Source organism: Notothenia coriiceps, unplaced genomic scaffold, assembly GCF_000735185.1.
Source record: "Notothenia coriiceps isolate Sejong01 unplaced genomic scaffold, NC01 NC01_scaffold00003102, whole genome shotgun sequence".
Classification (NCBI taxonomy): Eukaryota; Metazoa; Chordata; class Actinopteri; order Perciformes; family Nototheniidae; genus Notothenia; species Notothenia coriiceps.
In genome coordinates this window covers 23,043-31,848 of record NW_011335803.1, presented here as the reverse complement: position 1 = coordinate 31,848, position 8,806 = coordinate 23,043, and the positions used below count along the sequence as shown (strand labels likewise).

Here is an 8,806-nt window from a genome sequence, read left to right as displayed (position 1 = left end):
AAGAGGGAAAAAGAGAAGGACATAATCAAACTTTTCCTCCTTTTTATGAGCCAAAAAGAGGAAAGGAGGCAGGAGAGCCTGAAGTAACGAGCCCTCCTCTCGTCCTCCTCTCCCCTCTTTGTGCTCAGCAGAAACTCTCTTTCTCTCTCATTTGTATTCACACCAGCTATGGGGCCAGACACAGGGCAACCACTGCGCTATGTTCAACACACACACACACACACACACACACACACACACACACACACACACACACACACACACACACACACTGTTACAGTCAGGGTCCTCTTTGTCCGAATAAATTGAGTGCAGCAACAACAGGCTGAATTTTGAGTCATGCTCGTGTTAAATGGTTCGACAGGGGGGGGTGTTTGTGTCCCACTGCTGTCACATTCACTGCAGATAAAAGACAAATATTTATCTAAATGAGCAACGTAGACTGAAAGCTGACACTTTAGCTGCAAAAGGAGTAGCAAATTGTGTTGTCAATCCGCTTAAACGTAACCAATATCAATTAAGATATTACAGCCGATTAAATGTTATACCATTTTAGGCCTCAATGTCAAAACTGATAGGAACCAGCTCTCAAATTAGGGAAGGTGGGCTTTTCATTGTTTTGAGTATCTGGGATTTGGACTGTTCAGTAAAATAGTTGAAATTGTACATATATATTAAGATAGAATTAGCAGGAAGTGTTATATTTAAAAAGGCAACATATGTGTCAAAATAGCTGAATGCAGATATTGCCAGATCTACACATTGTCTTTAGACGACAAAAAAATCATTTCATTTCAAGAGAAAAAAGTGTTTCAAATTGCAATATAAGCCAGCTCTTTTTTTCAAGATATTAGCCCCACTGTTCAGAAATGTTTGTGTTTTTTTGCACATTAGATAAGGCTCATAATACAGAGATACATCATTAATACAAACATAAAAAGATTACTATAGTAAGGGTTACTGCATCTATATCCTTTTTTCTACTCACAACATGCAAACTGCTTCACTATCGTTATCAATTATTTGAGGGAAAATACCAAGAATCACTTCAAACCAAAACCAAAGTTATTATAACAACTGATAGTTTTACCCTCCATGACTTTGAGTCAGTGCATCAGTAATTAGAGTTAATGGGCAGGGAATTAGGGGCAAATTGACAATAAAACAGGCAATAGCTTACTTGCTATTATTGCTTCTTTAACACACCTGCAGGCAGAGATGGGGTCGTTACTAAAAAAAAGTTATATATTACATATTACTTTTTAAAAAACTAATATATTACACTACTTCGTTACTCTCTACATAAAGTAACTCGTTATATTACTCGTTACTTTACTCGCAGGGCCGACCCGCCCCTCCCTACATGCAGATCACGCAGACTGCGGCGCACCTACAGCNACTAATCGGTCGATTATTTTTTCGATTAGTCGACTAATCTAACGATTATTTTAAGTTTGGAATTAATTACAGCGTCCATAAAGCTCTAGTGTGCTCTACAGTAGAGCACACTAGAGCTTTATGGACGCTGTAATTAATTCCAAACTTAAAATAATCGTTAGATTAGTCGACTAATCGAAAAAATAATCGACCGATTAGTCGACTGGCAGACAGTTCTGCATGCGAGTGCGGTGACCCTGAACAGACTGCCGAACATATAATAACCACCTGCCTTTTATATAGACCACCCTCGGAAGCCAGCCTCTTCGACGTAGGACCAGAGATGTGGGCATGGCTACACAACACCGAGTTGGACCTCTGACGTTACACGAAAGAAGAAGAGATGCGTGTGTCAGCGCAGCGCCTGGAAAGCAAATGTTTGTGTGTGTATTAAAGGAATCTGTTGGATGGATATGAGAGGAAAAGTGTGGGAATTCAAACAGAACCATTCAAAATGTTAGAGCATGTTTTGTAGATCATTCTAAGTGAATAAGGCTGCTTTAAAAAAGATTTTAAGCGTTTCTTCGGTCAAGTTCAAAGTAAGTTATATATTAACAAAGTATATTGCAGAAAACCTATTGAGATAAAGTGTGTTAATATCAAAATGTCAAAAATATGATTTAGTTTGTTCACTTTTCCGGAAAAAAAACAAAAAAAAAAACACAAAAAAACCCCCAAATTTTACTTCCGTCTTTTCTGCAGAGCATTGCTGTTATATGCAGTAAGTAAGTAAGTAAAATGTATTTATAAAGCGCTTTTCACAGAGAAATAGTCACAAAGTGCTTGACAAAACATTAAAACATCATAGGAATCATAACATGATAAATGACCACACAAGCCACGTGTTAAGAAGTGCTAAAAACACATTAAGCTGGGGCCGTAGTTTGAAACCAGAAAGAAAGACAGACTGGTTTTGAACCCTTAGCTTCAAGGCTTTTTTCCACTCTTATTTTCTTGTCCTTCAATCGGTGTTAACCCTGTTGGACATCTGCCAGCAGGAGGTCGTCTGTGGAGGGTTAAAGAGGGGAGGACGTGTGTACATATGGGGTCATGAGGTTAACTACAGTGTTTAAAAGGAGCCTGGTTAACAAGACGAGGACCACCAGTGATCAACTGGAGCTGCAGCACATCATCCAGTCTGACAGGAAGTCAACGGGAGGAAGATCAAAGCAGCTTTATTCACAAAGAGCTTTTTGCAAATCAACAACAGAGGAACGAGGACAAAGGCAACACGAATTCTGAAGAAGTGCTGACACGGAGGATAGGAAAGTTTAAAACTCAGGAGGCATGCAGCTAGCTGAAATTTGATTGGACCGCTAAAAGCTGAAAATTATGAGATAAAGGCGACTTGGGATTCATCCAATACACCCACTGCTGGATCTGTGCTAAAATTAAAGATCTGACAAATACTCTTTTGATTACATACACATCCCATGGCTCCGTCTCAAAGGTTCAATTATGATTGAGTTCAAATCTCATCCCTTTAGTAGCACTGAAGTGAATTACACCTCACTGTGGTGGATATTTGCTTGACCCAGCGGGGGGAACCTGAGTATAATGAAAGGGTGGGCGGCACCTTCTGAAACTGATAATGTTAGATGACTCAGGTCAGGTGCGACTTGATTGTCTGTTTTTGTACTAATATGATATTGTATGCAGTGCCATTTTAAAATGCTCTGTTATGTCACATCCTGCTCCACTTGGCTTGTCTTTTGAGCTCAGCAGCCAGTATTTCATCAGAAAACAAACACTTCCACTCTGATTGTTCTGTGTACGCGTTAGATTCATTGTGGGTTTTTGTTTTTGGATGGAATGACCGTACGGGGCCATCATTTATTCCTCTTGCTAACATTTTCATTGGCAGCAACACAATACAAAATCCTCCGTACCACTCAAGGACATGTTTACACTTGGAGTTATTTGTCCCAGCGCTGAGGGACTCAAGGCAAGGCAAGTTTATTTATATAGCACCTTTCAACACAAGGCAATTCAAAGTGCTTTACAAAAAATGAAAGACATTAAGAAAATGGCATTTAAAATCAGTCATTAAAAAGAAAAGCTAATAAAAATAAACATTAAAAGGAAAAATACATGGATAAAAGTTACAGTGCAGTTTAAGATGTGAATAGTTCAATTAAAAGCAGCAGCATAAAGTAAAGTCTTTAGTCTGGATTCCCCCCCCTAATGTTCAGAACTAGTTGATATAATAGAGAAAGGAAATACTTTACATCTAACTCTGAACCTGCCATGACCTACCTCATTCACACCAACGGTGTTTCAGGGCCGGTTCGGAGCTGGAGCTTGAAAAGCACCGGGTTTTCCTCTTCACACCGCAGCGGAGCAGCCTCTTAGCTCCGCAATCCGGTTCATTTCGAGCATTTATTTTGAACGTCACGCTTATATGTCGAGGCGGGGGCAGAGACAGGATCAACTCCTGAACAACAACAAAAAGCCCGCGTTTTATCCAGTTTGTTCACAACGATGGAGAAACTTAACAAGAGTTTCAGAGTTTCTGCCATAGACTGTATATATAAAGGTTTCTACTCATGGTGAAGCAACGTGTCTGCGTGTGTAGGTGGAACCTGAGCATTCATGTTGATCACCTCTTATAACTCATTATAAATCTATAAATATTAAACTTTACTTCAAGTGTTCATTTGAGAACAGCTGTTACATACCTGGGTGAAGGTTACAGTTCATTTAAATGAAAGATACAACGTTACTCCACACTCATGGTTCAGTCCACCTTAAGAAATAAGACCGACATCGGAAGCAGCTGTGTTTTAAAAAAACCTTTATTGACACGAGTACACTTTTTTATAAGAATATAGTCTAAACCACAGAAATGACTCCGGAAAAGCTGCAGATAGAGCCATAAGAAATGAATGCAACTGATTTCATCCGTGCGGTTTGGCTTTATGAAGCAGGCAGGCAAACGGTTACGTCATGACGCAAACGATGACGCAATAACGCAGCACCAGTCGGACTCTGGGCGGTGTGAAAAGAGCCGGAGCTAAACCGAAGAAACGGTTCTGAACCTGAAAAGCTCTAGCACGGAGCTTGAACCGGAGTTGCGTTGGTGTGAATGAGGTAAGAGGCCGACACATTGTTTGGTAGAGTGCAGGTCACAGTCATATCTCAGCCAGTAGCCTTGGCTCAGGACTGATTTAATGTCTGAGGTTGTTTCGGGTCACACAGAGTTCAGGTCATGCAAAGGAGGAAGACTCGTATATCTTATCCACTGAATCTCAGCTGTCCGGCGATGATAACACAGCTCGTTGTGGTTTTGAGAAATGTGGCTGAAGCTCATGATGGAACTGAAGACAGACATTCGAAGAGATTTGAACACATTCTCTGTTCATTTGGATCTCTTTTAGATAAAAATGCTAGTCCCCAAAGAGTCCATATTATAAAATATACTATGCTTATATTCTATATAAATGCAATATTTTTTAAATGAATAGTTTGAAATATGCTTTTTCGCCCACCATGTGGTATCTTGGTGAGGACCATTTGGGAAGATACTCGCCCATGTAAAATGAGAAAATGTCTTTATATTTGGGTTTTTGTACGCATTAAACAAACAACGTGTTAATTAGTGAGATTTGAATGTGCTTGTAGGCAGATTTTGGAACTAATGCAAGACTCATCGTGTTGTGAGCACTGCCAATTCTACGCTTTTCTAAGTGGCAAAAATGTATTTGTTTGTGTTCCTGGAGGCTTTGACAAATAACATGCTCCCATAACATACATGTTGTACAAAAGTCATTGATTTTGAAAGCAGTTTATTTTTAGTTCAAATTTGAATGCTTGCAATACTTGGACATAGTTTCCCGCCTTAACTTTTGAGGACGATAAGTCTTGTCCAAAACATTAAAAAGACATCAACAGCTTATTTTGGACCTTCAGTCTGGTCACCAGAGGGGGTGTTACGTCATCTGAAAGCCCTTTAATCCAACTGGGATGCACATCTTGTGGGCCAAGATAAGGAATGACCACTGATAACTGCAACTGTTGCTGTAACGCATGTCTACAATTCTCTCTGTGCATACCGTAGTCTGCTTCAAATGGAAAATGAATCATATCACCTTAATTGGAGGAAGGTGAAAGAAAGAGCCATGACCTTCTTGGGAAAACTTTGAGAGTATCATTCATTTTTGTTATCCAGTGAAGTGTGTTGGTATGTGTACTTTTAGTTTTAATTTGTACTCATCGAGTTTAAACAGTGTGCTCTAATGGAACAAATATCTGGCTCACCACTGCATGACAGAGGTGCGGGCTGAAGGATCGTTATGTAAGGCGGTTAATTTCGGTCCCCAGAGGGATTATTAACCGCCGACTATAATGCAGATAATTTATTCCGAATCCAACCTCTGCCAAAACTGGATTCTCTTGCACTGAACATAGCTGGAAAATGTAGAATGCCATTATTAGTTGTAGCATTTAGAAAAGAGTTGCATTCCAAATGGCAATACAAATGAAAGTCTGTGTGTGTCATTTGGGGAGACTTACATAACCAGAGCTGATGTTCTGCTTCTCATGCTCTGCGTACAGGGCAGTACAGATTCAGCTGGGATTACATGTGTCATGTTTATTTTTCCCTCTCTTGCTTCCTATGAAAGGGCTCATTATTTATCTCAGCTAAAGAAACCGAGTGATGCAAGATCACTGGTTTAAGTGGAGGAAGAAATACTATCAAAGGCTGAGTGGGCTGCAGAAGAGAAAGAGAAGTATTTTTACACAAATTCAAATTCTTATATGTGTCATAACATTTTACAACATCACTTTGTCTAAGTATTCCAGACAGTGTATCACATAGACCTTTTTTATCATAGCTGTTAAGCCACGTTTAAGTAAGCTGTTAAATTGTAAGTGCCAAGCTCAAGTTAAAATGTGTTTAAACTTTGGTTAAAGTCGAAGCGTATCAAACAAAATGTCCACAACTCCAATAAAAAACATTTTATAGTTATTTCTATTTAGAAAACAATTATTTATTGTAATTAAACTGATATCTTGGGCTTCAGGTATATGTATTTACATGCAAGAACAAGAACCAATGCTGGCATACAATCTGGACAAACTTCCCAAACACTGCAGGTTCTTTGTGGAACTATTGCTTTTTTGTCATTTGATACATTTTTAATCGGTATAGGCAATCTGAATTAAAATCCAACATTGTGTTCACATGCAGTCACTACTAAAACCATGGGACCACCATGGTGTCATTTTGCGATGCTTTTTGGGTGTACAGTTAAGCTGCGATGTGGCACTGAAATGTATAGGTGACATTTACAGTGCTCAGAAAGTCGTGGTTAGGATGTTCCAACATTTTACAGACTAGTTTGAATGGTAACAACCATAATGAAATTAATGCACACTGTAGTCACTCTAAAGTATTTGGTAAAATGTAGAAATTATTATTATTATTTTATTTGTATATATGGATATCACTCCACGTCTTGCAGTTGTACTCCTGCTTTCTCCACATGGCAGTGAAACAGTTTTATTTACATGATGTAATCAGGGAAATTAATGTAATTTCCTTTTTTTTTAATGAAATATACCCAGTGGTAAACTCTTTCAGGGAACATTGGGAACTACAACGCCCCCTTCAGAGACTCAGAGCCCATGTTCAGACCACCAGACATGTCCTCAATGTTTGTCTTTATTTTTGGACCTTCTAAAATCCAAAAACATGCATTCTCCTGCTTCATGACCCATTTCTGACTTCATGTGTAAACAAACACACCTGGAGTCGAACCCGCTGGCTCGAGCCCAGGCGGGAATGCTCGCGCGTTTGGCTCAGTTTCACAAGCTCAACAAGGGTGGACTGTACCAATGTGACTCCTAGATGGAGGGGGGAGCCAGACAGATAAACACGCAATTATCTCCCGATATTTGACATGCATTTAGTCGGGTCCAAACCGGAGCTGCCACAAGATTAACAAATACTGCTCTTCACTTATTTTGAATCAAATAACACATTTATATCGTAGGTGTTTTTTGTTTTATTTCAGGACAACTTTTCCCAACACCCCTAAAACACCGCTACATCTTGCCTTTTGATTGACCGCTGCATATATTGTTTTTCTGTGTGCTGAATTTTCCTCCTGCTGGAAAAGGATAAAAAAAAAAAAACAACACAGGGGAAACTGAGGAACAAGGCACAGTGGAGAATACAGGAGGTTGAAGGAAAAAGTGAAATAACAAGAGACTAGCGGGGAAATTGGAGGAACAGGTTGGGAAGAGAGCAAGAAGACAAGTGGAGAACCAGACTTAAGAAATCCTTGCTTTTGTGTGGAGATTTTTTTGTTTCCTATCTGCTGATTAAAGGTGAGTTTAACCCGTTGCTGTTTTTTCTAGTAGGATTATAAAAAAATGTTTTAGTTTAAGTCAGGGAGTAGCCTGTGCAGTCGTGCAACAAGGGACAGGCACAAATGTTTATTGTGCAGGGATGCAACGTGGAACCATCTGTTTAATAATGCATTATGCACACCCAATGTATCCCCCTCCCCTAGGTTTTCCCCCTTTATTGAATAAAAAAAACACGCTGATATCGACCAGAAAAACAGCCAACTCTGCAAGACATTAATATTTAAATGTGTTTACAAGCGCCAATTCAAAGAAGGACTATTTAAATGGCATTTTGCATGCATGGGATCCTTATAATAGTGCATGTGTGATTGGGAGAGTGCGTGTTATTGAGACGCACATGTGGCACAGCCGTCAGTTCTTTGTTCCTCTCCCCACCTCCCCCCGCCCCCCCCTATAATAACGGAGCCAGGCATGACATCTCAATGGCATGCATGCAGAATTTGGGGCAATATTGACATACTGGCGCATTAACCCCTCTATACATCCCAGTCTTGCATTTTACCCACCAGCATCACCAGCATTGCTCTTCTTTTCTGGTGTTTGTGGTATTTCATGGTTAAATACATATTGTTATTGCGAAAGAAAAGGTTGCCTTTGTCTCTTTTTCAAGAGAAAGAGGGGGTCAGAATAGGGCTGTCTGAGGGGGGTCGAAAGCGGTGTTGTGGCTCTTGGCATGCCAGAGGAGGGGATATAAAATATGTCAATGTCAAATGGAGGTGTGTCTCTGTGTGCGTTCATTGGGTCTGTGGTGCCTTGGTTTCTTATTTTTATATTTTTTAAACTGGGGAAAAATTAAATAAAAAATCATGCAAGTCCTCAAATGATCCGTTTCGGAAGACTCCCTTATGGAATATATTAAAGCCTGTTTTTCTTCAGTGATTCGTTCCAGACCAAGGACACACACACACACACACACACACACACACACACACACACACACACACACACACGACACGACGACGACGACCGACCGACCGACCGACCGACCGACCGA

At 39.9% G+C, this 8,806-nt stretch overlaps 1 protein-coding gene across 1 annotated transcript in view; it reads left to right on the top strand.

Moving 5' to 3' along the window:
- Positions 1-7,347: 7,347 nt before the first annotated feature.
- The window catches only part of LOC104941081 (protein NDRG2-like), a 22,207-nt gene continuing 20,748 nt past the window's right edge, over positions 7,348-8,806 (top strand). The window contains exon 1 of the mRNA XM_010766123.1: positions 7,348-7,770. The gene's annotated coding sequence lies outside the window, so the exon portion shown is untranslated. The remainder of the gene's footprint in view (positions 7,771-8,806) is intronic.